At 43.4% G+C, this 27,721-nt stretch overlaps 1 pseudogene across 1 annotated transcript; it reads right to left on the reverse strand.

Annotated features, from left to right (window-relative positions):
- Nucleotides 1–539: 539 nt before the first annotated feature.
- Nucleotides 540–27,721, reverse strand: LOC148926670 (putative transcriptional regulator SLK3; annotated as a pseudogene). The gene is made up of 12 exons (XR_016130780.1): nt 27,336–27,721; nt 27,285–27,299; nt 22,008–22,015; nt 11,102–11,520; nt 10,762–10,899; nt 4,565–4,613; nt 3,982–4,198; nt 3,817–3,883; nt 3,231–3,299; nt 2,025–2,118; nt 1,903–1,972; nt 540–1,637 (listed from the first exon to the last, which is right to left on the reverse strand). The product of XR_016130780.1 is annotated as a putative transcriptional regulator SLK3 (transcript).

The raw sequence follows: 27,721 nt of genomic DNA on the forward strand, positions 1-27,721 counted from the left end.
GACCCGTTCCACTATCTAGACTACCATGCAGAAGACTGAGACTCGTTTGCTTTTATACAAGAATGTTTGTCTATATTAGTTAATAAACAAACGCAATATGATAAAATTATTTCTTCTCACAACAAATAAAGATGTAAAGCTTATCGTATACAAACAACTCTGAAATATGTTTTACAATATACTAATCCTAGTATCTAATGATCCTAAATTGCAAACTAAGATGTAGAGAGCTATAGAGAACAGAAAATGATTTATTGTATTCATGCCTTTTATTGGAACTAACTACGAACATGGAAGATGATGACATTAAGTCACCATTAAGCAAAACATTAAGCTAATGGTGGTTAGAAATAGTGAAAAGCCAAAAGGCTCCCCATGATTTTCCTGGAATGAAATGTTTCTTTGTATTTTCATTCCATCATACCAAGAAAGATATTAGTAATTGACTCATCATAAACTACACACTTGGCATTCATATAGGCGCCACAAGGAGAAAGTTTGTGTGGACAAAGTAGCAAATCCAATGGCAGACTTAAGACTTGATTCAACTAATAGATTACTTTTGCAAGAAGTTTTACATATGGAAACCCATTAGTTTAAAAAAGGAACAAAAAAAGTCAAAACCAAGAAAAAGAATAATGTGCAAGAAATTGTCCTACAACTTCCACAGTCAGCAGAAGAGAAATGAAAAGGAAAGGAAGACAAGTGAAACAAACTGTACAACATTCTCGGTTTCCACTACTTGTCTCAAGACTTGTTATACTAAGTTAGTCAAGCCTTCCATTGGAAGTTCATGTCGTCGTCCAGATCAATGTTAAAAAAACCATTCTCCGAGAACTCATGGGCGACATCCGGAACTAACTCATCAGATAGATGAAGGTTCTGGGACAAATCCGATGTTTTTTCGTTAAATCCAGTGTTGTTCACAGCAGGACGAGGAGGTTTAGCGTTTGATGCATTAAAACTATTGCTTCTGCTTGGAGGGCGTCCAACACTAGTCCCTGGCATGTTTCCAGCTCCACTAACTGTCGGGGAACTCCTAAAGCCAGCACCTTCCCTCGACATATTACCACCTTGATTCTGCACAGACATGGACTGATGTGGTGGAGCTGTCCCATTATTTTTATTGCTCATATCTTGCAGTAGTTGCTGGATCATTTGCTGTTGGCTGCCTTGAGAGTGCAAAGATTGAGGTTGATGTAATAGACCATTCACATTTGTTGTATGCTACAGCATTAACTGCTGCCGCTGAGAAGCTTGGCCGACTGGTTGATTCTGAAAGCTACCTGGCAAAATGCCTGAAGGCCCCGAAGTTGTAGGCTGGCTGGATGTACTGAAAGGTGAAGAAGGCTTCTGCTGACGTGAGCTATTATGTGCTGAGTTCATCGAGTTTTGTCTCATCAGCAAATTTTGGCAGTTAGTCAAAGCAATAGCAGCCTGTGCCGAGCCAGTCAGAGCACCTCGGCCAACCAGCTGTTGGTTATTGCTCATTGATCCATTAAGCCCAGGATTCAACGACATCAGCTTGTTGAGTGTGTTGCAGTCACTAGGAAGACCACCCGCCTGTTCCATTTCTTGCGTCTTTTGCATCTGAACCTTGGGTGTGGAAGTGTCTCGGGGGAAAATTTTCAAGCCCTCTGTAAAATAAATGGGGTTCAACTTAAACTGCCACAATGGTAGACATTACTTGTCTTTTTTTAGTGGGAACTGGGGATTCAACCACGGTCGATCACTTAATGGTGAGAATACCACTAAAGCTATAGATGGCAACGTCAAATTAGAAGGAAAATAGAGGTTCGACTATGGAGGGATCATAAGCCTGGATCATACAAACATAACACTTGGTCAGGCATGTTCTCCGACATACAAAAATGAGAAAAGCAGATTGTGAGGATTCATTACCAATTGGTCCTGCCTTTTGTTCTGTGCAGAAATCCATCAGGTCTTTCATGCTGTTGACAACCTCAGCTATCTAAGATTATAAAATAAGGATAAGAAAAAACTGGAGAACTTTTCAGTCACGCCTGTAGACACCGGACATATCTTTTTGAAAAGCCCAGATCATTTAGTGATTGCAACTCCAAACTCCTTGCAAGCCGACGTCCAGCTGTTATCACCCTGAAATTTACGACATTAAATAAGGAATAAGACTATACAAAGAGCTACATATTCTAGAGACAAGCCAACTATTTCAAGCAACTTAACATTCACATTATGTCATAGCATATCCACTTTGGAATCCACAGACAACTACAACTTTCATATAGGCCTCCTGCAGGCCAGTTTGGGGAGCAGAGTTGTTTAAGCTAATTAGGGAAAAACAAGTTACTTTTCAAAACAAAACAGATAGTAACATTGTGAGGACAATTTTAGATCTCAATAGGCATGACTCGTAGTCGTAGTCGTACAACTGAATTTGAGCACCTAATGAGGTTTAAAAGCAATTGAATGTTTTCTGTAATCAGGCCAAATCCCAGCGACATCGTAATTATACCTTATTACATTGATTGAAGAGTGTCACAGCGGAATAAATATTATCGGCATGTTGAATCAATTGGAGATACTTTATTTAATTTTTACCAGTACCATTTGTACATTATATTCAAATATTATACTACCAGCTCAAAAACTCCTGAAGCAAGAAGGCAAAGAGGAAAACATTACTTGAGCTTTAAGCATAATCTATATAGCCCTTTTAGCTATATTTTCGGTTACTCCACCCGTTTCATATAGTATTCGCCCCAGTTTAACAACTGCCCAATATTCAGCTCAAGAGATTGGATTCAGTTACTATTAAAATACAAGTAAAAGTTTCAAGCTTTAGCAAATTGAATACATTTTCCATTTCAGAAGCCCGATAATATTAGTTAGTTGTATCCGCGACACATCAGATTGTGACTGAACATACTTAAAGATATGTCCACTAGCATTAACAGGCAGGCGCAACTCTTTCCTAGATACACCACATGTGTGAAAACGCAAATAACTCTCTACTAAGGCAACCAGAACTCTCATAGGAGAGTTGGAGTTTGGTGTAGACAGAATCTTACTAATGAATGAAGAACAAATATTTTTGCTTCCACATGACAAATAATAGAACAATGACATATGGTTACTGTTCCTAGTCGCATTATTTGAACAAAATTCATTAACCAGAGCTCAACTTCAAGATATGATGTGAAATATAGCAACAGAGAGAACAAAGACAACAAACCAAGCTTTTCACTCACATTGCACTATTTGCTTGTATATCTGGTTGTGCTTTGGCATTTTTGTGCAACTTGCAGTAATTGATTCACCTGCAACTCTAGAGGATCATGAAAAAGGTCATTTTAGGGATTTTACAAGCCAAGAATCCAGATTGTAATCATTGACACAATTTATTCTATACCTATTAGATATCTAACAATATATCTAATTCCATTGATAAAACAATATGAAAAGACATTTTCAAATCAAATGCCAAATTTGGATAGAGAAGCACTTTTGGATAGGAAGGACACTGAAGGTCTGCACTGAGAAATTCTAGCAATAAAAAATATCAACTATAACAGTAAGCTTCAACTATAATAATTTGAGAAGAACCAAGAGTAACAAAAGAGGAGTGCATAATAAGGCCCAGTGGTGCTTTTATTAAATTCGAGAAGCAGGAAATTCCTTCAACTACAATATAATGGTGTACCCTGGGTTGTGCAAACTCTAAAAACATTAATCTAATGTTACAATAATAAATTCGAGTAAGGAAGTTGCACATTTAAAAGTAGTTAGAATAACTTTGCAATAAATGAACTAGATTGGGAAGTGAAAGTTATGTACCTGTGGTGCAACCAATCTGCGAGCAAGAAGTTCTTCATGATGACGTGCACAAAACTCCCATGATAATGTTTAAAGAAGTTCAGAGTGCGAGAGTAAACATGAGTACAATTGGGAGATGAACCTGAAGGTACTTTCAATTGTCAAATGAACAGGTCTACACAGGGCATCTTAAGATCAGGGGTGAAAATGATGCGAAGCTGGCCCTCACGAACCACGCGAAGTTGTTCATATACACTTTCTTGGACTGCCTTGGCATACTGCAGCATCATCATTCCTGAAGGAAATCTACATTCACGAGGCAAGTCCAGAAAAAGAAGCTCATCGATGACACCACTACCAAATTTGATTTCATTGAGTCTGGGGAGCACTTCAAATGTCGCTTCTGTCAATATCACAAAGAAAGCAGGAAGTATTAGGCACAAACAACCAAATGTATATGACTAGTATTACAAGTTTCAACTTGAAGAGGTGTATGGAATTTAAGTGGGACTACATCCGCCAAGAAGCATTAAAGCCAAGTAGCTAACTGAATATAGTTAAGTGAACATTGCAATGCAACAACAAATTAGAATTTGATATGTGTCTAAGGCTCAGACCTATAGCCAAAATAGCAAATACTCCTCAGGGATTTACAGGTAATAAAAAGATAGAATTGACCGAATATGATCATAGCATATTCTTGATTCAACAGAAAGTGATGTCAATTGAAACAGAAAAGGCAAATGATATAATGTTAGATAAAGCTAACCAAATCCCCTTCCAGATTTTGACCCACAAATGTCACACTGCCATGCATCCTGCACAAAGAAGAAGCAACAAGAACATCAAATACTAATTCAGGCTTTTATATACTTGGGGCAAGCCCCTGGAGAAACTGATAGGTTATAAGCAGTTTATAAAGTTGTAAAAGATCACGATAATAATTATCACTGTGCCTCTTGGGAAGAGGAAAAATCAAGCTGAAAAGTAAGTGCACAATAGTTTCCGGTAAAGTAAGGAGTGAGCCAAGGCAATTACCATTGCTGCCTGTCAAAGCATATTAAGTGGAGGAAAAGATAGCAGAATAAATTAATTTACTAGGATTGATACAATTGCATGTTATCCTAGAATAAATTGATTACAAAAATATTGTGTTTCCATACATAGCTCGTATTCTCACCTATATATTGAGGTGTTGAATTATATTGTAAACATATCAAAGAAATAAACAATCATCTTCTACTCCTAAAACCCTTTCTATCGCTATGCACAGCACCAAGAATCTCGCCTCTCTCGATTACCATCTTTAAAATGGTATCAGAGCGGGTCGCCGATGTGGGTCACATTTAACTGACCCAGCAGTATATCTGGGCTGAAACCGAAAAAATGACTGACCTAGCAGTATATCTGGGTTTAAAAATTTGGGCTAGTGGTCCAATCGATCCCAAAAAAATTGGGCCAGTTGTCCAATCGATCAGAAACAAAAGCCCAACCCCTCCAAGTTCACCTTGAAGGGTTTGAGGGAGGGTGTTGGCAATTGAAACTAGAAAAATAAAATATAACTATCCCACATCGGTGTCAAAAGAAAACTGAAATTAGTATATAAGTCTCATGGGCCCTCCTCCTATCACCAATTGGTTTTAGGATGGAACCCATGGATTTCTATCATGGTATCATAGCAAGTTTATCCGGGCTTGAGACTCAGAAAATTATCATCATAGTCTCGAGTACCTTCCCCGACCTTTTGAACCTGCAAAACACAGCCAACAAACATGTCAGATTCAGAACCTGAAACACCTCCAAAAAACAGCCAACCAATAACCCTTTCAACAGAGCAATTCACTGAGTTCATGAGACTAAGTATGTCTCAGAAAAGCCCAAACAATCAGCCTTCATCTATGGAATCACTAGGCGAGGTGCGCTTGGTAGAAAAGCTCAATGGGGACAATTATCCTCTATGGGCAAAACTGATGAGAAGGGGCATCCGTGGGAAGGGACTGGCGTCTCACATAACAGGAGTTACAGACCCTCCCCCACCGACCGACCCTAACTACAACAGATGGCAGTAGCGAGACGATTGCTGCTTCAACTGGATAATCAACAATATCGATGCCAACCTCGTCAATGAGGTCTCCCAATACGAAATGGCCTACGACTTGTGGGATAGTCTGGCCACAACGTATGGAAGCGGCGCCGACCAATTCCAGATCTCTGACCTGCACAGATATGGAATCTATCATTGGAGAGTCTATGGCAAAAGCTTCAAGATTTATGGATCTCAATTGACACCAGGATCCAAACCCGATGGATACACCGTCCAACATCGAAAATTACAACCAACATATACAAAAACACATGTTATATCAGTTCATGTGGGCATTAGACGATCACAGATATGATAAAATCAAGAGAGAAATCCTGAATATGGATCCAATACCAACAACGAGGAAGGCGTACGGACTGATCAGACGGGAATCCGTCAATGAGAAACTTTGAATCCAGAACCCAAGGAGTCCGGAATCGGAGTGGGACTTGCTATGTTCGACAGACATCGAACATTCACCACCCAGAATCATCTACCGCCAAGGAACCCCAGTTACTGGAAGGAGGAATATAAGAGCAACCTGGTGTGCAGTCATTGTGGAGGCAAAAAGCACACCAACGACACATGCTTTCATATACACGGGTTCCCGGAGTGGTGGGAGGAGATGAAGAAGAATAGGCAAGCCCAAAATGCCGGCCGAAGCAGCAGGGGCGGCGGCGGACGAGTATCATCAGCCGTGGCCATTGACCGCGCCACCTACATCGACAAGCCGGCGGGCAACAACGGCGGTAACGGTGAGAGCCCGATCGAGGAAAAACCAGCCGCCATTGCATCTGTTTCCATGGCCAAAACATGGCCAGAAGGTACAAAATTATCCACCGAAATCATCGGAGGCGAAAGTTGGACGGAGGCAGCGGCGGAATCTAGGGTTCCCACCTGCGAATTGGGGGAGGAGGCGGCTAGGGTTTCAAATAAAAACCCTATTAAATACTCCAATCTTTCCAAAATCACAAACCCACCCCCCAAAATTTTGAAATACCGACCCCAACCCCGACCTCGAATATCCTCCCAAATACCGCCCCAACACTCTTCTAAATCTCAAACTAACCCCCGCCTGATACTAAATTCTCAAAACCCACCCCACACTTCTCGAAAATCTCAAACAGAACCCCAGATTGCAAAAACTTTGCAAATTACGCCCCAGCCTTCCGTAATTACCAAATATCAGCCCAATAGACCCTGTCAAAATTCTTTCGACGCCTTGGCATGTTCTTCCACTTCCATATCAGGTCCGAAAGATCCTCACTGGATTTTTGACTGTGGGGCGACATATACAATTTCATTCGAAGCCTCAGATTTTGTATCCATCTCCAATTCCAAAAAATCCTATGTCCAAACGGCCAGTGGGGACCTAGCACAAGTCATGGGAACGGGCACTATAAATATTTCACCCACTCTATGTCTCTCTAATTGTCTCTTTGTTCCGTCCTTACAACACAAGCTCTTGTCCATTAGTCATGTGACTAAAATATTGAATTGTAAATTGCTAATGCAACCACAATTTTGCATGTTGCAGGATATCAAGACAGAGATGATAGTTGGGCATGGCACTGAGCGATTCAGATTGTATTATGTGGATGAGATAGCCCAACAGAGTGCTGCAATGATGCTGACTCCCGGACCGACAGACAGACATGCTTGGCTTTGGCATCGTCGGTTAGGGCACCCATCTCTAGGATATTTTCGCCCTACTTTTTCCTGAATTAGTCTCTTCTATACAAACTTTTCATTGTGATACTTGTGTGTTGGCCAAAAACCATAGACATTCTTTCAAGTTGAACAATACAAGAGTGAAATTTTCATTTGCTTTAGTACATTCTGATGTTTGGGGTCCTGCCTCTATCACTGGGGGGGCGAGGTTTTCGTTACTTTGTGTTTTTTATTGATGAATACTCTTGCATGACATGGATCTATTTTTTGAAAAAGAAACATGAAGTGTTTGATAAGTTCGTAGACTTCTATAACCTTGTTCAAACTCAGTATAATCACACAATTCAAATCCTTAGGTCCGACAATGGGGGGGAATTTGCCAATAATAAAATGCAAGACTTTTTTAGAAAAAAGGGACTAGTCCAGCAAACCTCGTGTGCATACACTCCGGAACAAAATGGGGTACCCGAAAGAAAAAACCGTTATATCCTTGAAATTACACGAGCCCTATTAATTGAATCCAAAATACCAAAATCCTTTTGGCCCGAAGCTATAGCCACTGCAGTATATCTTATAAATTGCCTACCCACAAAAATCCTGGCTTCAAAACTCCCTTAGATATTTTCTCACACCACTTCGAAATGCCATCATCCTTATCCCTTGAACCCAGAGTGTTCGGCTGTTCTGTCTTTGTTCACATTCCCAAACACGAACGATCCAAATTTGATCCCTGCGCCCTAAAATGTGTATTTCTTGGCTACGGAAAACATCAGAAAGGTTACAGGTGCTATGACCCAACAACCCGAAAAATGCATACCACCATGAATTGTGATTTTGTCGAGGGGGAATACTTCTACAGCCAATCTAGTAGTCAGGGGGAGACACAAACTTCAGACAATAGTCCAAACAATGACCTCCTAGATTGGCTACCAGATATTGAAAACCACCACTTAGGGGCAGAACCACATCTAGGGGAACAACAGACAGGGGGAGAGTCACAGCCAAGCCCAATCACAGTCGTTGGTCCACCTGAGGAAGTGAACAACACCGCCGGGTCGTCAAGTCCTGTAATACAGAACGAAGAACACAGTGGCATTGTCCAACCATCAACCCCGCCTTCGATGTCTGAGGTAAACAATTCAAATTTTGATAAAATACCTTCAGAAAATACTAATCTTGATAGGGGCAATAATGAAGAATGTGGAACTAGTGGAAGAAGTGGAGATACTGAAGATCCATTTTTGCCCCCAGGAGTACAAGGGGATCCCTCCAAAGAGATACTCACCGGACTGGAAAGGGAGAAAAACAAAATATGCAGTATCAAATATTGCTCAGGGACACCTGACAGAAATGGCCCGAGCCTTCGAAGCTGCCCTGTATGAAGAGGAAGAAATCCCACAATCGTTTGAGGAGGCCAGAAAACAAAAAAATTGGAGAGAATCCATGAAAAAGTAGATAGGTGCACTGGTAAAAAACGGCACATGGGAGAAGTGCACTTTGCCGTCAGGAAGAAGCCAGTTGGATGTCGATGGATATTTACCATAAAAAGAAGAGCAGATGGTTCAATTGAGAGATACAAGGCGAGACTTGTGGCGAAAGGATACACCCAGGTGTATGGAGTAGACTATGACGAAACATTCTCCCCAGTTGCTAAGATAGATACTATGCGAGCCCTATTGTCTGTAGAAGTGTGTAAAGATTGACCACTACACCAATTTGATGTCACCAATGCCTTCCTCCATGGAGAGTTGGAAAACAACAAGGAGGTATACATGGAAGTTCCACCAGGATTTTCTGAAGAGTTTGGGGAAGGAGAAGTCTGCCGACTACGAAAAACATTGTATGGATTGAAGCAATCTCCACGGATATGGTTCAGAAGATTCTGCCAAGCAATGGTCAAGCATGGTTTTAAGCAAAGCCACTCTGATCACACACTCTTCACAAAAAGGAGAGACAACAAGGTAAAATGTCTGATCATTTACGTTGATGATATGATCATTACTGGAGATGATGTAGAAGAAATCCAAAGATTGAAGGAAAACTTGTTTAAAGAGTTTGAGATGAAAGATCTAGGAGCACTGAAATACTTCTTGGGGATAGAAGTGTTAAGATCCAGACACGGAATATTCTTAAGACAAAAGAAGTATGTTCTAGATTTGTTGACAGAAACGGGTCTTCTTGATTGCAAACCCGCAGACACTCCAATGATTCCCAACCATGGCTTAAAAATAGAAGAAGGAGCCGATCTCGCAGACAGGGAAATATACCAATGGCTCGTCGAAAAACTCATCTACCTCTCACACACTAGACCCGACATTTCGTATGCCGTCGGCATTGTGAGTCAGTTCATGCACCGACCTCAAGCTAATCACATGGAGGCCAAATTGAGGATAGTGCGACATTTAAAAGGTACGGTAGGCTATGGAGTATTCCTAGCTATGGAGTATTCCTAGAAAAGGGAGAAGACTTGGAGATTGATGGATACACTGATGCTGACTGGGCAAGTAATCTAGTGGATAGAAAATCTATGGGAGGTTACTTTACTTTCATCGGGGGCAACTTGGTTACATGGAGGAGTAAGAAACAGAAGGTTGTAGCTCTATCTAGCGCCGAGGCCAAGTTCTGAGGAATGAAAAGTGGACTCATGGAAATCCTACGGCTAAGAGGATTGCTCACCGAAATTGGCTTCCCACCTACTCAAAAGAGTCAACTGTTCTGTGACAACAAGGCTGCCATTAGTATCTCAGAAAACCCAGTACAGCATGACAGAACCAAACATGTGGAAGTCGATCGACACTTCATCAAAGAGAAGTTAGAAGGAGGTATAATTGAATTCCCATTTGTTCGATCAGAAGACCAATTGGCAGACATATTGACCAAAACAGTTCACCCAAAGATCTTCAAGGAAATATTGGGCAAGTTAAGCATCGGAGATACCATTGCTCAACTTGAGGGGGAGTGTCAAAGCATATTAAGTGGAGGAAAAGATTGCAGAATAAATTAATTTACTAGGATTGATACAATTGCATATTATCCTAGAATAGATTGATTACAAAGATATTGTGTTTCCATACATAGCTCGTATTCTCACCTATATATTGAGGTGTTGAATTATATTGTAAACATATCAAAGAAATAAACAATCATCTTCTACTCCTAAAACCCTTTCTATCGCTATGCACAACACCAAGAATCACGCCTCTCTCGATTACCATCTTTAAGACTGCCTGGGGGAATACCCCTAGCGAATGATGCCCCACATTATCGTATAAGGATAGGCACCACCTCTTCTTTGCACGTGGAGAGTAATACTCAACAACAAATTTTCTCCAATAGGTAATAGTATTGTCCTAGCAAGAAAAATCATAAGATATATCACCACAGTGTGTCCAGAAAGTCTCAACCCTAGATACGAACAAATGAAAGGCAAGTAGAACACACTCTCATGTGCAGGATAGGTCATGCATCATTGTTGTGAATGATAAGAAAATATTATATTATAGAAAAGATTTTCAAAATCATTTAAGAACTAAGATAATATCAGACACTTACAGCAGGTCTATGTCTCTGGTGATACATGTACTGCATTAACCGACATGAACATACACTACCATCATATGGGCGCTTTATTCTAGATGCATGCTGCATTCCCTGTTGTAGAAGCTGCTGTCTTAGTTGTTGTTGTTGCTGCTGCTGTTGCTACAACAACTGAGCTCTCTGCATTGGGGGCATTGACTGAAGAAGCTGATGTTATTCCCGATGCTGTTGCTGTTGCCGATGCTGTCTTAGTCTCTGTTGTTCAATTAAGGCTTGCAACTGAGGGCTGGGGTTTTGTAAATGCATGGGATCTTGTTTCTGTAACAGTTGTTGCAAAACCTATTGCTGTATAATATCTTTTTGCTTTATATCCAAGCGGGGTTTCTTTTGTAGCTGAGAATAGTGGTTGGATCCTGAATGAAAGAATTAATGATCTGATAAGGCTAATTTCAAGCATTGGTTATGGGGTAAAATTCTGTGATTTCATGGTTCTAACAAGATTTTATAAGCCAGGTGTGTAGAGAAATCGCTAGCCCCAGAAAGAAGATGAAGATTGCCGGGGAGAAGAAGCTAGCGGGAAAAATGAGCGAAAAAAAAGGAAGAGCTACTAGACTGAGGAGCATCAAATCAGAGGGTAAAATGGAGATCACAGGAACAGTCTAGAAGCTCTATCCACTATAAATAAGAGCATGCGCTTAACATGAAGAGACGTTCCATCACTTTACTGGCTCTTAGCTTAGTTTTCCACTTCTCTACACACACTTTCACGGGGAATGGGTATGGGGGTTCACATTTCAGTTTGATTGTGGAGCAACACCGTCTCTACGGAGGCGAAGAAACAATTACCTTTTGCTTTCCTGTTTACTTTCGTATTTTCCGAGTCCTCGCTGTTCGAGGCTCGACTTTGTTTCGGTATTATCGTTGAATACTTAGTATTTTGCAATGGATGTCGCTACTTTTATTTCGTTTATCTTATTGTGGTGTTGTTGGTTTGATTTGTGATTATTGTTGGTTGATTTGAGCTTGTAGTTGGATTGTGAGGAATTTGTTGTTGATCGGATGAATCTACGTAAACTTGTGAGGATCGGAGATGGAAATGATTTTTGATTGTTGTGGATGGTTTGGATCCGGAGTGGATTAAGCGTCCCGTGGATGGATCTGCTTGTTTTCGCTTGATTTTGTTGTTTAAATTCTGCATTCTTGTTTTGCCTCGTCTAGTAGTCGTAGATCTGCTTTAGTTTTACCTGTTCTTCGTTTCTATCGGTTTAATTTCGTTCACTTTGCTTCGATCTTCGTTTTGCTCTGTTTTTCACTGGTTGTTTTGTGATAAAAGTTGGAGAAGATGATGTCGTTGTTAGTTAGTCTTTAGGTTAGTTATTTTGCAGCTTTTCAGTCGTACTCTGCCGTTTTAGGGAATGGTCCCCACGTCTAATTTTTCCCAAGTCTAGGTTAATTTAGGAAGCTGTTCGCTCGGTCTAGTAATTGTCCTGCTTTATTCTGGTTTATGCATGCTTAAAAGATCCCGTCTAGATCTAGCTGTTAGGATAAGTTCTTTAAATTCCCAAGTCTAGGAAGTAAGTCTCAACCCCAAAAATTGCGTGGCAGCAGCCAAAAATAGTTTCCAGGTCTTTGAACATGTTTACTTACGCATTCATCTTTGTGGATTCGATCTCTACTTCCCTGTACTAATTTTATTAGCTAAAGTGGGTTAAGGGTTTTGAAGGGGGAGTTAAGGTAGTGATTGTGTGCCCAAAGAAAGGTAGCTCAAGATTCTCTAAGTTCCTAGACCCAGTGTCTAGAGGATTTTCTGGATCGAGGGTTTTTAATTTTGAACACTCTTTCGCTGACCATTAAACTTCAGCTACTTCAAATGGCGCCGTTGCCGGGGATGGATGGCGTAGTTTGTTTACGTGTTTGAGGATTTGGTGTATATAATTTTAATTTCTATTATTTGTTTTTCTTGGCGGTTTATGAGCAAGGGCTCACGATTTGGGAACTGGAGTAACCCGTCTGGGTCGAGGGACGCTCAAGTCAGGTGGCAGGTTAAGGAATCAACATCCACCGTCACCACCAGATCAGGGTTTACGACAGTAGATCCATTTCCATTCGAATCAGAAAGTGAGAAGGAGTGGAACTCGTCAGGACCCGAAGTCGTCTACAGAAACTGAGCACTCCGAAACCGAGGAGGAGGAAGACGTAGATATGGCACACCTGGAGGATCCCGACCCGGAGATAGGTTCACTCTCCGCGCATCTGGACGGCGAACTCGCCCATGCCATAGTCTCGAACCAGTGCCAGAGGTCTATTGATATCAAGACAAATGTGCTGGGTGTTTTACCTACATTCTCTGGACAAAGGAATGAATGTCCTTACGAATTCCTAAACGAGTTTAGTAAGCTGTGCAGTATCCAAAAGCGACCCAACGAGGCTACTGAGGAGGACTACCTCCTGCGTGCAGTCCCATTTGCCCTTAAGGGGGAGGCTAATACTTGGCTGCTGAGGCTTCCACCAGACTCGATCAACACATGGAAGGATTTCAAACTGGAATTCCTGGACTATTTCTTCCCGTCCAACAAAACAAATACCCTAAAGAAGGAGATTCAGGAATGCAAGCAGGATTACGATGAGTCCTTGAGTCAGTACTGGTCTCGTTCTAAGGGGCTGCTCGACGCCTGTCCCAATCATAGGATGATGGAGGCTGAGACTTTTTACTTGTTCTATGAAGGAGCTAATCCTGAGTCGAAGGACTTAATGAATTCCTCGAGCGGGGGGGGGGGGGGGATTTTACAAAGAACAAGGCAAGTGAAGCACGTGAGATTTTGGGAAGGCTAATCGATGCAAAGAAGGCATACGACCAGCCACGTATCATGAGGAGAGGTTCAGCCAACGCAATCAAGGAACAAGAAGGAGTTGGGGACATGATAGATCGGTTGGAGAAGGCACTTCTTAGTGCGATTGAGATAAAGAATTCCCCGACCTCACAGGAGAAAGAGAAACCGCCAGGTCCAGAGGAAAATCAACTCCAGCTCTATTATGGTCCACCGCCCGATGGAGAGTTCCAAGCCCAGGTAAATGCAGTGGGGAATTGGAATCAAAATAATAAGAATACAAGCTGGGATCAGTGGAAGATCAAGGAGGCACCATGGAGAGACAACCCTTGTTTTAGGTGGGCAGATGGAAACCAACAGCTCCAGCTACTGTACCCAGGTCCAGCAGAAGTCAAGCAGAACTGGCCTAACCGCAGTCAGGACGGGCCCAGCATAATTCAAACTGGTCAGGGAAAAACCAGGAAGGGCCAAATAACTGGAGTTATCGCAATCAAGGGGACCAGCCCAATTGGAACAACAGGAACAGGAACCAGAGTAATCAAGGGAGTTCTTATTTGCCACCACACCACAGGAATGCCACTGGAAACAATCAGAATTTCCAACATACACACCAGGGAAATCAAGGGTCAGGGAGCCAGTTCGACAACAATCAAGGAGGTCAAGGTAATTATCGCCCAAATCAGGGGAGTGTCCCACAATCAGGGGTCAAGTTCAAATCAATCGAACTATAAGCCTCCGAGGAATCTGGATGATATGGTACATGACCTAGTCAGCTCTCAACAACATATGCAGAACAATATGCAGGCAAACAATGATGTGGTACACAAAATTCAAGATGCACAACAAGAGCATAAGTCTGCTATGGATATGTTAGCCAAGCAAATGTCACAATTGGCCACTTCGTTGAATGAGATGAGGGGACACGAGGGAAGGATACCGGCTTCAGTAAAACCACCTGACCGGGCAAATATTAGTCAGATAACTTTGAGGTCAGGACGAGGCTATGAAGGACCGGTGATGAAAGAAGATGAGAGTACACCTCTTTTGACGAGCAAGGAAGGCAGGACCCCTGACCTAGAGGATACTGAGGTAAGGAATATCAGAGTAGAAGACGATCTTCAAAAAGGGGACCTGGAGAAACCACTACCTCGGATGGCTGATCCATTTTTCTTAGACCCAGAGCATGGAGTGGAGATTGAGGAAGGAAGGAAAGAAGTCGGAGAATCATCAGTCCCAGGTCCAACAGGAACGTTGAAGCGCATGAAGCCATTCCCTCATCGGGGGGAGGCCAAAAAGAAGAAGGACGACACCGACGACTTCATGGAGATTTTCGGCAAACTGGAGATCAACCTGCCCTTCCTACAAGCTTTGAAGCTGCCTACATTCAGTAAATTCATCAAAGAGTTCATAGCGGGAAAAACCAAGCATGACGGGAAGATAGTAATTGGAGAAAATGTGTCGGCTGTGATACAGAAGAGGAGGATGCCATCAAAATGCACAGTCCCAGGTATGTTCACTTTGCCCATTTCTCTGGGTGACATAAAAATTGAGCATGCTATCTGTGATCTAGGAGCCCCGATAAATGTGTTACCACTTTCGATATATAAGAAGTTGATGGGGGTAAGTTTGGTTGATACGAAAGTAGTAATTCAGTTAGCCGATAGAACATGCATTTCACCCGAAGGTGTGCTGGAGAATGTGATAGTAAAGGTGCATGATTTCCTGTACCCAGCTGATTTCCATGTAATAAAAATGAGTGATAATGAATCTGCTGAGTCTAGCGGAGTGCTTTTAGGAAGTCCATTCCTACGCACCTCTAAGACTATAATTGATGTGTTCGATGGAACAATATGCCTGGATTATCATGGGGAAAAAATACACATTTAACATCGATGAAGCTATGAACAAGCCACTGGATGTTGAGAATTTGCATTCCGTCGATATCATTAACCCCCTGGTCCAGGAATATCTTGAGACTAAATTAATGCAGGAACAGTTTAACAATTCAGAGCTGAGCCAGTCTGTTGACAAGGAGGTAGCAGGATAGTGTGAAACCATATTAACTCGGAACCTGACAGACGAATAGATCAATGAAGCGATCGTGGCATTTTGCCACCAACCACTGTCATTCGAGTCTACGGGGTCTGTTCAAGTGAGGGGCCCAGACGAGGCAACCAACTTGGGTGAAATGGCAACATGAGGTCTGGAGAAAAACCCCCTGCCCTAGGAAGCCATCACACCAAAGAAGGAGTTGAAGAAACTACCCGAGACCCTAAAGTATGCCTACCTTGGGGAAGATGAAACATTCCCAGTAATAATCAACTGCCACTTGACAGCGGAACAGGAGAACGATCTACTGGGAACAAGAAGGCCATAGGATGGACGCTCTCCGATCTGGTCGGGATCAACCCCAATCTTTGCATGCACCACATCCGACTGGAAGAGGGGGTAAAGGCGCGTAGACACCCGCAGCGTAAGCTAAACCCGAACATGAGGGAAGAGGTTATGAAGGAAGTTTTGAAGTTGCTATCCTTGGTGATTATTTACTCCATTCCAGACAGCGAATGGGTTAGCCCAGTTCACATGGTGCCAAAGAAGTCGGGAATACAAGTTGTTGAAAATGATAAGAATGAGTTGGTACCTACTAGATTGGTGACTGGATGGAGAATGTGCATTGATTACCGGAAGCTTAATGAAGCCACCAAAAAGGATCACTTTCCTTTGCCTTTCATTGACCAGATGTTGGAAAGGTTGGCTGGAAAGCAATATTTTTGCTTTCTAGACGGGTACAGTGGATACTTCCAGATATATGTGGATCCTGAAGATCAGGAGAAGACAAACTTTACTTGCCCGTTTGGCACTTACGCGTATAGAAGAATGCCGTTTGGATTATGCAATGCACCGGGTACATTCCAGCGTTATATGATGAGCATCTTCTCAGATCTATTGGAGGTATGGATTAAAATTTTTATGAATGATTTCACGGTGTATGGAAATTCCTTCGATGCATGCTTAGCCAATTTGGATCTGGTATTGAGAAGGTTTCAGGAGAAGAATTTAGTTCTAAACTTCGAGAAATGCCATTTCATGGTACCCGAAGGAATAGTCCTCGGTCATGTAGTCTCTAAGAGAGGGATTCAAGTGGATAAAGCCAAGGTGGATGTAATCTCGAAACTGCCTTACCCCACGAATCAAAAGGAGGTTAGAGGGTTCCTGGGTCACGCAGGCTTTTATAGGAGGTTCATCAAGGATTTTGCAAAAGTTGCCCAACCGCTTACGCATCTCTTGCACAATGATGTGGAGTTTGATTAGGGTGCAAGAAGGCATTCCAAATGCTAAAGGATAGACTTGTCTCCGCCCCGATAATCCGTGCACCAGACTGGAATTACCCCTTTGAAGTAATGTGCGATGCAAGTGATTTTGCACTGGGAGCGGTCCTAGGTCAGAGGATTGACGGGAAAATCTATGTCATCTTTTATGCCTCGAAGACCCTCAACCAGGCTCAGAAGAACTATGATACCACAGAAAAAGAGATGTTAGCAGTGGTATACTCATTCGAGAAATTTCGACCGTATCTATTAGGGTCGAAAGTAATAGTCTACACTGATCACGCTGCGTTTAAGTATCTCCTGGCCAAGAGGGAGTCTAAGACAAGGTTGATTAGATGGGTGCGGTTGCTGCAAGAATTTGATTGGGAGGTAAAAGATAAGAAAGGGACGGAGAACAAAGTTGCAGATCATTTAAGCCGAATATTCCAAGGGGATACGGATGAAGCTATAACTAATGCCTTCCTCGAGGAACATCTTTATTATATATGGAAGTCTGCTAGATCTATTGACTGGGAAGCAGTGTTGACAGTAACAGGTCAGACAGGGGGACGCGCCCGATGAATGCAAAGCCATGGTTCGCTGACCTGGCTAATTACTTAGTCACTGGAGAACTGCCAGATTCCCACGAAATTTCCCGGGCCCAGAAAATGAAGCTGAAGAGTGAAGCCAAATACTACTTCTGGGATGATCCCTACCTCTGGAGGATGTGCTCAGACCAGGTTATCCGACGATGCATCCCAGAGTGGGAACAGAAAGATGTCTTAAACCACTGCCATGCCTTAGCCTGTGGGGGTCATTTTAGGCCTAGGAAAACTGCCAGGAAGGTTTTGGACAGTGGATTTTATTGGCCGAATCTGAACAAGGACTCTTTTGAGTTTTGTCAAGTCTGTGAAAGATGTCAACTGACTGGGGGAATGTCTAGAAGAGATGAGATGCCGCAGAATCCGATAATAGTTTGTGAAATTTTCGATGTTTGGGGCATGGACTTTATGGGCCCTTTCCCATCTTCATATGGGAATACGTACATCTTGGTTGCAGTGGATTATGTATCCAAATGGATAGAAACAAAGGCTACGCCCACTTGTGAGTCAAATGAAGTAGCTAAATTTCTGCGGACCAATATTTTCAATAGGTATGGGGTGCCCAGAGCCATCACTTCGGACCAGGGAACGCACTTTTGTAACCGCACAATAGAAGCTTTGATGAGAAAATATGGTGTACATCATCAGTTATCTACACCATATCATCCCCAGTCGAATGGTCAAGCTGAAGTCTCGAACAGAGAAATCAAAAACATCTTGGAAAAAACAGTGAACACCACAAGGAAAGATTGGAGTAAGCACCTCGACGATGCTCTCTGGGCATACATGACTGCTTACAACACACCAATCGGGATGTCACCTTATAGATTGGTGTTTGGGAAAATGTGCCATTTGCCCGTGGAGGTGGAACATAAAGCTTACTGGACAATTAAAGAGATGAATATGAAGGCGCCGGCCTGTGAAGAAGAACGGAAACTGCAGCTACAGGAATTGGAGGAACTAAGACTGGAGGCATTCGACTCGGCCATGTGGTATAAAGAAAGAACCAAACTCTGGCATGATTAGAAACTTCAGGTCAAGGAACTTCGAGTAGGGCAGAAAGTACTTCTTTTTCAATCTCGGCTGAAGCTAATGCCTGTTAAGCTGAAATCCAAGTGGATAGGGCCATACACGACCATTGGCCTTCGAGCAAATGGAGCAGTAGAGATTCAAGGAAGCGCCCCAAACTCAGTTCCTTTCCTAGTAAATTGGCACAGAGTGAAGGTACACAGAGATAATACAGATCTGCATGTGGTGGAAGAGACGCCACTACATGCATCTGCTATTATTTCTTAAGGTGGTCAGACAAGTGGATATCCTCAATGAATTCTTAGGTCAGGTAAAGTGGGGAACGAAAATTTATTTTTACACTGACCTAGGAAATCTTGAGGATACTCATTTGCTATGTAACTAGTTCAGTTGCTTTCGAACATAAGAAAACCTAAACAAATTATAAAAAAAAAAGTTTTTCCCAAAATTATTTTCGAAGCACCAAAAACCCTGGGAAAATTGTTTTGTCACTTATGATCTCCGATCCGAGAATTTTGTGTTTCATTTCTTTTGTTACTAGGGGGAGGAAGAGTCTTGCAAATCGGAGGGAAGACGGTTGCTTTTGGAATTTCGAATTCCGCTTTTAGAGGAACGTACGGTTGATTACATCATATCGCAACCGTTCGCATGCCACTCTGAAAAGCCCAAAGATATTTTCAACCGGTCACTTCTCTCCCCACTCTCGCAATTCTCTCTCTCTCAATAATTACTCTCCAAATTTTTTTTTTCAAACCCTAATCGAATCCACCCCAGATATTGTGAGTTTTGCAGGTAACCATGAAGAAAGCACAGGATACCATCGTGAAGAAGGGAGACCACACCGCCAAACTACCGTCCGACGATTCGTCTGGACAACCGCCGGCTCAGCCGATTTTCTCTGCGCTCGATATACGCTCAGAATGGAACCCGACTTCTGTTCCAGATTCCTCTGCCATCAATAGTCCCGATGAGGAAGCATTCTTGAAGTAACTGGAGGAGAAGTTCGGAAGTAAAGAGGAGGCCGAGAGACTTTTCTCCCAATTTTCGATGTTCCGCTAGCAACCGCAGGCAATTCCTGAGGAATCAAAGGCGCAACCACCAAGTTCAAACCTAGAGGATTCCAAAATCCTATATCAGACGCATACAGAAACTGGGCCGAGCCCAGACATTGTAGAACAGGGAAAAGGCGGCAGCGGACTCGAGGAGGAAAGCGTCAGCGGATTTGCAGACGAAATTGACAGGATGACGGTGGATTACTCTTTGGATGGAGTCGCCAGGGAAGGTAACGCAACCGCTTTACAATCGGTGGAGGGGGAAACCCCAAGTTTGTATGTGGAGGGGGAAACCCCGAGTTTGTTTGTGGAGGGGGAAACCCCGAGTTTGTATGTGGAGGGGGGAACTCCGTTTGATTTTGAAGGGGCAACCCCGACTTTGCTCGTTGAGGGGGAAACCCCAATTGTGTCCGAGAGAGAAATCCCTAACAAACCTGAGGAGGAGACTCCGAATAAATCTACGGGGGAAACCCCAATTATGTGTGCTGAGGGAGAAATCCCTAGGAATTCTGGAGGGGACGAGGTCCCCGTTGTTGTTATAGGACAGAGGCCCAGGGAGGACGGGCCGTTGGAAGTAGTAGATCTGGAGGAGGTGCCCGAAGACTCACCAGTTGATCTGCGGGGGTCAAGGAGAATAGCACGGAGAAGCATGCTAGATGAAATCGACGAAGGCAACCAGTCGAGGGGATCAGGGTTCCTGGCCCCAGGAGCAATGGGTGTGCAGGAGGAAGAAACTCCTGAGTCTGAGGAGGAAGTGGACGCCGCAGAAGAGCGCCGAATGGCCAAGGTGCGCAAGAGGAAAGGAAAGACAACCCTTACTCATCGTCCTAGGAAGTCATAGAGACTCCTCTCAGTCAGAGAATCCCCTCGTGCGTTGCCTAAAGCTCCTGGACCTGGTAAAGCCGACAGTGAGACAGAGGAAGAGTCTGAAGAAGAGGAGGTCCCTAACTATGAGCGAGAGGAGATCTAGATCACGAAGAAGCTCTTGGGAGCTATGTCTAAGTTCAACGACCCAAGGAGGACACAAACGCATAAGGATCGAAGTGCAGTAGGGAAACTGGCCAAATCGGGGAAGAGATATGATAGGGACTCGCTGAGGCAGATAGAATCCGAGGAAGAATTCCTTGGCCACATCAAGGGAATAGTCTTTGAGTGGATCCTGAACCATAGCGAACAGGAGGTGACAGTGGAAGCGGCCCGAGAATTTTTTTCCACTTTCCGATTCAAGACAACTACTGATCCGGATGCGAACTCCATCTTCTTCCGTCTTTTCACCATCGAGCATACAATGAGTGTAAGGGAGTGGTCTCTTAGGATGGGGCTATTTACAAATGCTGAGGATGACGAGGGAATTTGGGATGATAGAGTATACGGCCCACCAAGAGACACCTCTGGATTCTCATCACAAACCGCCTGGGAATATTTGACACACGCTAGGAGTGGGATTTTCAAAACCAGCGTATCAAAAGGGATCCACATCACCGACCATCTCCTTCGTTTTGCCCAGGAATTCATCGGGTACAATCTGATGGGCACGGCCAGTTCCAGCATCACCACCACCGAGCTCTACTTTACATGGTGCATGTCTAAACGCATCAAAGTTCACCTTGGGTATTGGTTAGCCCATGCCTGCCATCAGATGACTGCCAACCCTTCCCGCCACATGTACACCTGCCACCTTCTAGGCGTCTACATAGAGCGCAACTTCGTAATGAAGATTGGGAAGACAGAGCCGAGTGTTACAATGTGTGAGCCCCCGGAGCTATTCAGCATGGAGTACTTTTTCAACAAGGGGCTCTTACACATGGAAGGGCAAGAGTTGTGCTTCTACAACATAGGGGCCAACGTGGACCAAAGTGAAGCGTGAACCTGAGCTGGTGGAGGATGTGGTGACTGTGGATGTGGCAGAGCTACGGAAGGAGATGGCTGAGGTGAGAGAAGAAATTGGGGGAGTCAAGAAGGCACTACAGGAGATTAAAGGGAGTCTGGATACCCTGGCCGGACGATCATTGAAAGGGTTATTTTGTGCTATGGCTGTTCAAATAAGAAAATAACAGGTTCCCTAGATCCAGCAAATCCACTAGATCACTCAGTCTAGGAACTCGTGGGTCTCGAGGAATCCCGGTCTTCGGACACACAAAGCACTTTTTCTTTAAAAAAAAACCCTCAACCACTTTACTAAACCTAGTATAGGGAAGTAGGGATCGATCCCACAGAGAAGGATGCGTAAGACTCATAATCAAGGATTTGGGAGTGTTTTTGGTGTTGGCTGCTGCCACGCATTTTCTTGGGTTGAGGAAAATTAAAATTAACTGGACTTGGGAACCTAAAAAAAACTTAACCTAACAGCTAGACCTAGGAAATAAATCTACGGTGGGGACCATGTCTAAAAAAGCAAGGTACGACTGAAAAGTTGGCAGAATAACTAACTCTCGTACTAACTGACAGTGACATCGTCTTCTACAACCAAATTTGCGTAAAAAAAACTTCTTAAGAGAAACAGCATGAGTAAAACAAAAAACAGAGCTACTGACTTGAAATCAAATTTATGCATAATAAACGAAGAACTTAGCAGATCTGCATACCCTAGACGAAGTGAAATAGAAACCATGAAGAAATAAAACGAATCTATCGAACTACTGTCTTTCCACACGCCAAATCCAACCTCAGACGCTAAATCCACTCTGGATCCAAGCGTCTGACATGAACTCCAAACAGAAGAAACTCTCCATCACGTCAGATTTTACAAATAAGAACTCCGAATACTCAAACAACCACAGATCTGTCACCAAATTCCACATCAAACACCTTAACAACAAAATAAACAGAGATTGACATAGCAATTGAAGAATTAAGCTAAAAGCAGAGAGATCTATGCAAAATGACTTGAAATTAAACAACTAAACGCAGATCCATGAACGGTAAAACAGTTAAACATCATCAACATCAAGGTCGACTCCCAAAAGTGAAGTTCGACGGCGGAAATTAGCAAAAAACAACTGAAATTAAAAGTAATTGTATCTTCGCCCTCACTAGGACGGTGTTGCCAAGCACGAAATCTCCTAGAAAGTACCCTCCCGATCACAATTACCCCAGAACCATCCCCAAGTGTGTGAAAATGTATGAGCTAAGAAGAGTGAAAAACTGTATATTCTGCGTTGCATGCTCTTCTCTATATATAGGCGTTTGAGTGGGCCCAGCGAGGTATAGATAATGACGTTGTTGCCCTCAGCTGTAAACTCCTCTGTCACGCCACTTTTCCTTGTAAATTCTGCTCATTTCATTCCTTTCTCTCGCTAGACCATCTCCTTCATTACTTCCTTGATCTAGCGATTTTCTTCACACACCTGGCTTAGGAAACGTGTTAGACCCAGCAAATTATAACATTTTTTCGCACATACCGATGCATGAAATTAGTCTTATCAAACTGCTCACACTTAAACCATACTTGTCCTCAAGTATAAAGACAAGAAAAGAAAAAGAATAAGGCAAATTTCAAGCAAGGTTATCTCTTGACCGACTCCTAGACCTAGACACAAGAAAAACTAAGAAAATATAAGAAAATCATACAAACACGTAAAACACATATACATGAGCCAGTTTCAATTTTAGGCATCTGTCCCCACAAGATTAAGGTCATTCCAATAGTTTGCACTCCTCCAAATAGGCCATTTCCCTTCCTTTACCTAGCCAATCTGTCAGCTTGTCAAGATAGCTTTCTACTTACCCAATTGTTAGATTCACTCGATCACTCATTCCTCACCAGGGATGTTAGGATCGATTCTCTCTTAAGTTAATGCTACACCACTGAAGCGGTGGGTTATGAGAGTTTCTCCTTCCTGGGTCAGGCTATTATCATTCCTGTTTTTAGACCATTCCCCCTCTGGACTTCGTCCAGCTTATTCCTCCTCCTTTTTTTTTTCTCCTTTTTTTTTTTTTTTTTTTTTTTTTTTTCTTTTTCTTTTTTTTTTTTTTTTTTTCCTCTGGACTTTGTCCAGCTTATTCCTCCATTTTTCCTTTCTTCTGGACTTCGTCCAGTCTTATAACGCCTTTCCCTGGACTTCGTCCAGCTTATACCTTCATAACCCAATTCCCAATTTTTCTCCTTCATAGCTCTTCTTCCCTAAGCATTCAGTGGTGGCCTTTAAAAATGTGTTAGCTCAAAGTTATCTGAGGTTTATAACTCACTATATAGTAGGGCTTCACAACTAAGTTAGTAGAGGCATTCTCTGTCGTTCTCGCTTCACTCAAATTAACTAGGCTTATTTAAGGAAAAAGCTTCTAAGTTGAAATGCCTTCTATCTTCAATTACTTTCACTAAGGGAATCATGCCGTATTATATCCACTGGCTCATGTGACAACACTTAAGACTAACAGACTCTTAATATGTAACACGGATAATGCATTGACTCCTCTCCCCCTCCCACTTCACTCAAGCTTGTCCCTAAGCCATCGTCGTGAAGGGGGGAACAGAGAGATCAATGCAAAACAAAATAATAAAACTTCTCACACTTAGACCAAGCAATGGGCTAAGTGGGAGAAAGAACACAGAAAACATAGGAAAACAAATAAAACAACAGAAAACACAAACTTCTCACACTTAGACCACGCAGTGGGCTAAGTGGGAGAAGATATAACAAATGTTAAACACATATATAACAGGTAAACAATAATAAAAAAAACGAAAAGAACGACAAATAAAAGTTACTTGGTCAAGAGACGATGGATCACTTCTGGGACTGGCTCCCTCGAGAGCCAGACTGGGGTGGGATTCCGGGTCGGTCACTTTCACTTTCTTCTTAGCTGGCTGCTCCAGCTCTCCTTCCTCCTGGGTCACTTGTTCAGGTACTGGCTTCCTCACGATAGATTTTGATTTTGGTGGGGCTGGAACTCGCATGGGAATGGTCGGGGAGATCAACTGAAGCGACTGTTGTGGTCGCTTGACGGAGGGACTGCTCGGAGTGGGCTGCCTGACTTCACTGCTGGACCCAGGAGTTGTCATCAACTGGGTCAAGGGGAGCGTCTGCTGCATCCACTTCAACATCTTCATTGAAAGCTCCACCGCTTCCGTCATCCTATCATTCTGTTTGGCACATTTCACCGCCAAATCAGCAATATTTCCCCTCAGGGTCTGCACTGCCTCCCGATTTCCCATCAATTCGTTCCTTATCCCACCGAGTTCCTTCATCATATCTCTCCTCATCATCTGCATCTCTTTTTTCACGTCCTGGACTTCCTTTCGCAGCTCCTCGAAAGTTTTGGTGCCTTGAGTCTGCAGCAACCCCTTGTTGAAGAAATAATCAACACTAAACACCTCTGGAGGGTCGCACATGACTACTAGCGGAGCGGCCTTGGCAATTCTCAATTCAATATTTCTCTGGAGGTAAGCGCCGATGAGGTGACAGGTGTACATATTACGCCCCGGGTTGCTCGTCATCTGATGGCACGCCTGCGCCATCCAATATCCGAGGTGCACCTTAACACCCTCCGCCATGCACCATGTGAAGTAGAGATCGGTAGTAGTGAGAGCTGAATTCGCACTGCCCATCAAATTGTAGCTGATAAATGTTTGAGCAAAATGGAGGATCCGGTCTTCGATGTGGGAAGCTTTGGAGTAGCTGGATTTAAACGCCCCTGATTTAGAGTGCGTGACCAGTTCCCATGCTGTCTGTACTTTGAAACCAGGCGTGTTCTTTGGCATCCCCACCATCCTGTCGTTCCATGCCCCCTCTTCATCTTCTTTCTTGGTGAACAACCCCATCCGTAGGGACCACTCCCTAATGCTCAACTCGTGCTCCTGATTGAAAAGCCTGAATGTGATAGAATCCGCGTCCAGGTCAGTGGTATTCTTCAAACGAAAAGTGGAGAAAAACTCCCTTGCTAGATCCACTGGTACCCTCTCTTGGCTGTGCTGCAACAGCCACTCAAACCCTATTGCTTGGATATAGGCGCAGAATTCTTTATCACATGCAATCATCTTGAGCTCTCTCTTGCTATACTGTTTTCCTGACTTGGCCATCTTCCCTGCGCTACATCTCTCCTTGTATACCGCGATCCTCTTCTGGTCGTCAAACTGTCTCATCTCCTCCAACAAGCTTTTAGTCAGCCAAATCACCGGGCGTCCATGAATCGGCTCTTCTTCAACCTCCTCAGAGTTATAGCTGGGCTCAGGGATGGGCTCGTCGTGCTCCTCGACAGAGGGTTCCTCGGTCACAGGGGAAAGGGTCTCCTCGACCTCCTGGACGGAGGGAGCTTTCCTTGACCGGGTAGATGTAGTCGCCAGCGCCTTTCCTTTTCTTGCCTTCTCCTTGGCCAAGCGCGCCTCTGTCTCTGTCGCGTCAGGTATAAAGTCATCGACTTCGTCAAGGAGGCTTCTCCTAGTGCGCCTCCTTTCTGCCCTTTCATCAACCTTGGGCGCACTTTCTTCCTGGTCATCAACCAGGTCCACGATCAGTTTCAGCCCTTCCTCGGGCTCCGGTACTACCGTTGAATGTAGATCTGACTCCGCCAAAAGATTTTCTGGGGTTTCCCCCTCTTCAACCATCATTGGGGTTGCCCCCTCGATATAAATGGGGTTCTCCCCCCTGTCATCTCCTGGAATAGGGGTTTCCCCCTCAGCGATTCTTTCCAAATTAGGGGTCTCCCCCTCAGCAATTTCAACAGAAACAGGGGTTTCCCCCTCACGAACTTCAACAGAAATCAGGGTTTCCCCCTCACGAACTTCAATAGCAATAGGGGTTTCCCCCTCACACATTTCCCCACCCTCAAGATTAGGGTTCTCCGTTTCATTCCCTTCTGTCTCCACCAAGGTCTCGTCATGTGTCGGTTCACCATCCTCCGACTGTTGTTGTAATGCCCCCTCTTCCTCCGCCTCCTGCGAAACGACCTCTGCATGCGGTGGTTCTGCGACTAGCGATCCTTCTTCGGAGAGATTTGGCGGTTTCGCAGCCGAATCCGCCGGAAGCTGTTCGCTCGGTCTAGTAATTGTCCTGCTTTATTCTGGTTTATGCATAAAAGATCCCGTCTAGATCTAGCTGTTAGGATAAGTTCTTTAAATTCCCAAGTCTAGGAAGTAAGTCTCAACCCCAAAAATTGCTTGGCAGCAGCCAAAAATAGTTTCCAGGTCTTTGAACATGTTTACTTACACATTCATCTCTGTGGATTCGATCCCTACTTCCTTGTACTAATTTTCTTAGCTAAAGTGGGTTGAGGGTTTTGAAGGGGGAGTTAAGGTAGTGATTGTGTGCCCAACGACAGATAGCTCAAGATTCTCTGAGTTCCTAGACCCAGTGTCTAGAGGATTTTCTGGATCGAGGGTTTTTAATTTTGAACACTCTTTCGCTGACCATTAAACTTCAACTACTTCAGGATCCTTAGACCACCTGAGAGGTGTACTTGCCCCATTCGTTATGTGGCTAAAGATGTGGCACTTGAAGCTCCCTGATGATGCTGAGCTTGTGAACCAAGCTCTTGCTTGGAGATTTGTGGAATAACAGCCAATCCATCCATGACAGAAGAACCAGTAATACTAATGTTATTAGATGTGAATGACATGGGCAATGCAGGTAACCATATGTAAGAATCTATATTAAAACAAGAACTTCTTTGCATATGGGGACCTCCTGAAAGCCCTAAATTGGCATCAGTGACCAAAGAACTTGCCCCAATGCTGGGTCCTGACATCCCCCGAAAGCGGTCTCATGTTGCCTCGAGGATATCCAGGAATTGCATGTGAAGAGTTCCCAAAATATGAACTCAACTGAGAATTTCCTGCAACATGCGACTAGCCATCTCTTCGACAGTTAGAGGCAATCAT

Source organism: Salvia hispanica, chromosome 5 (genome assembly GCF_029641045.1).
Source record: "Salvia hispanica isolate PSC_SH4W2 chromosome 5, Shi_PSC_v1, whole genome shotgun sequence".
Lineage (NCBI taxonomy): Eukaryota > Viridiplantae > Streptophyta > Magnoliopsida > Lamiales > Lamiaceae > Salvia > Salvia hispanica.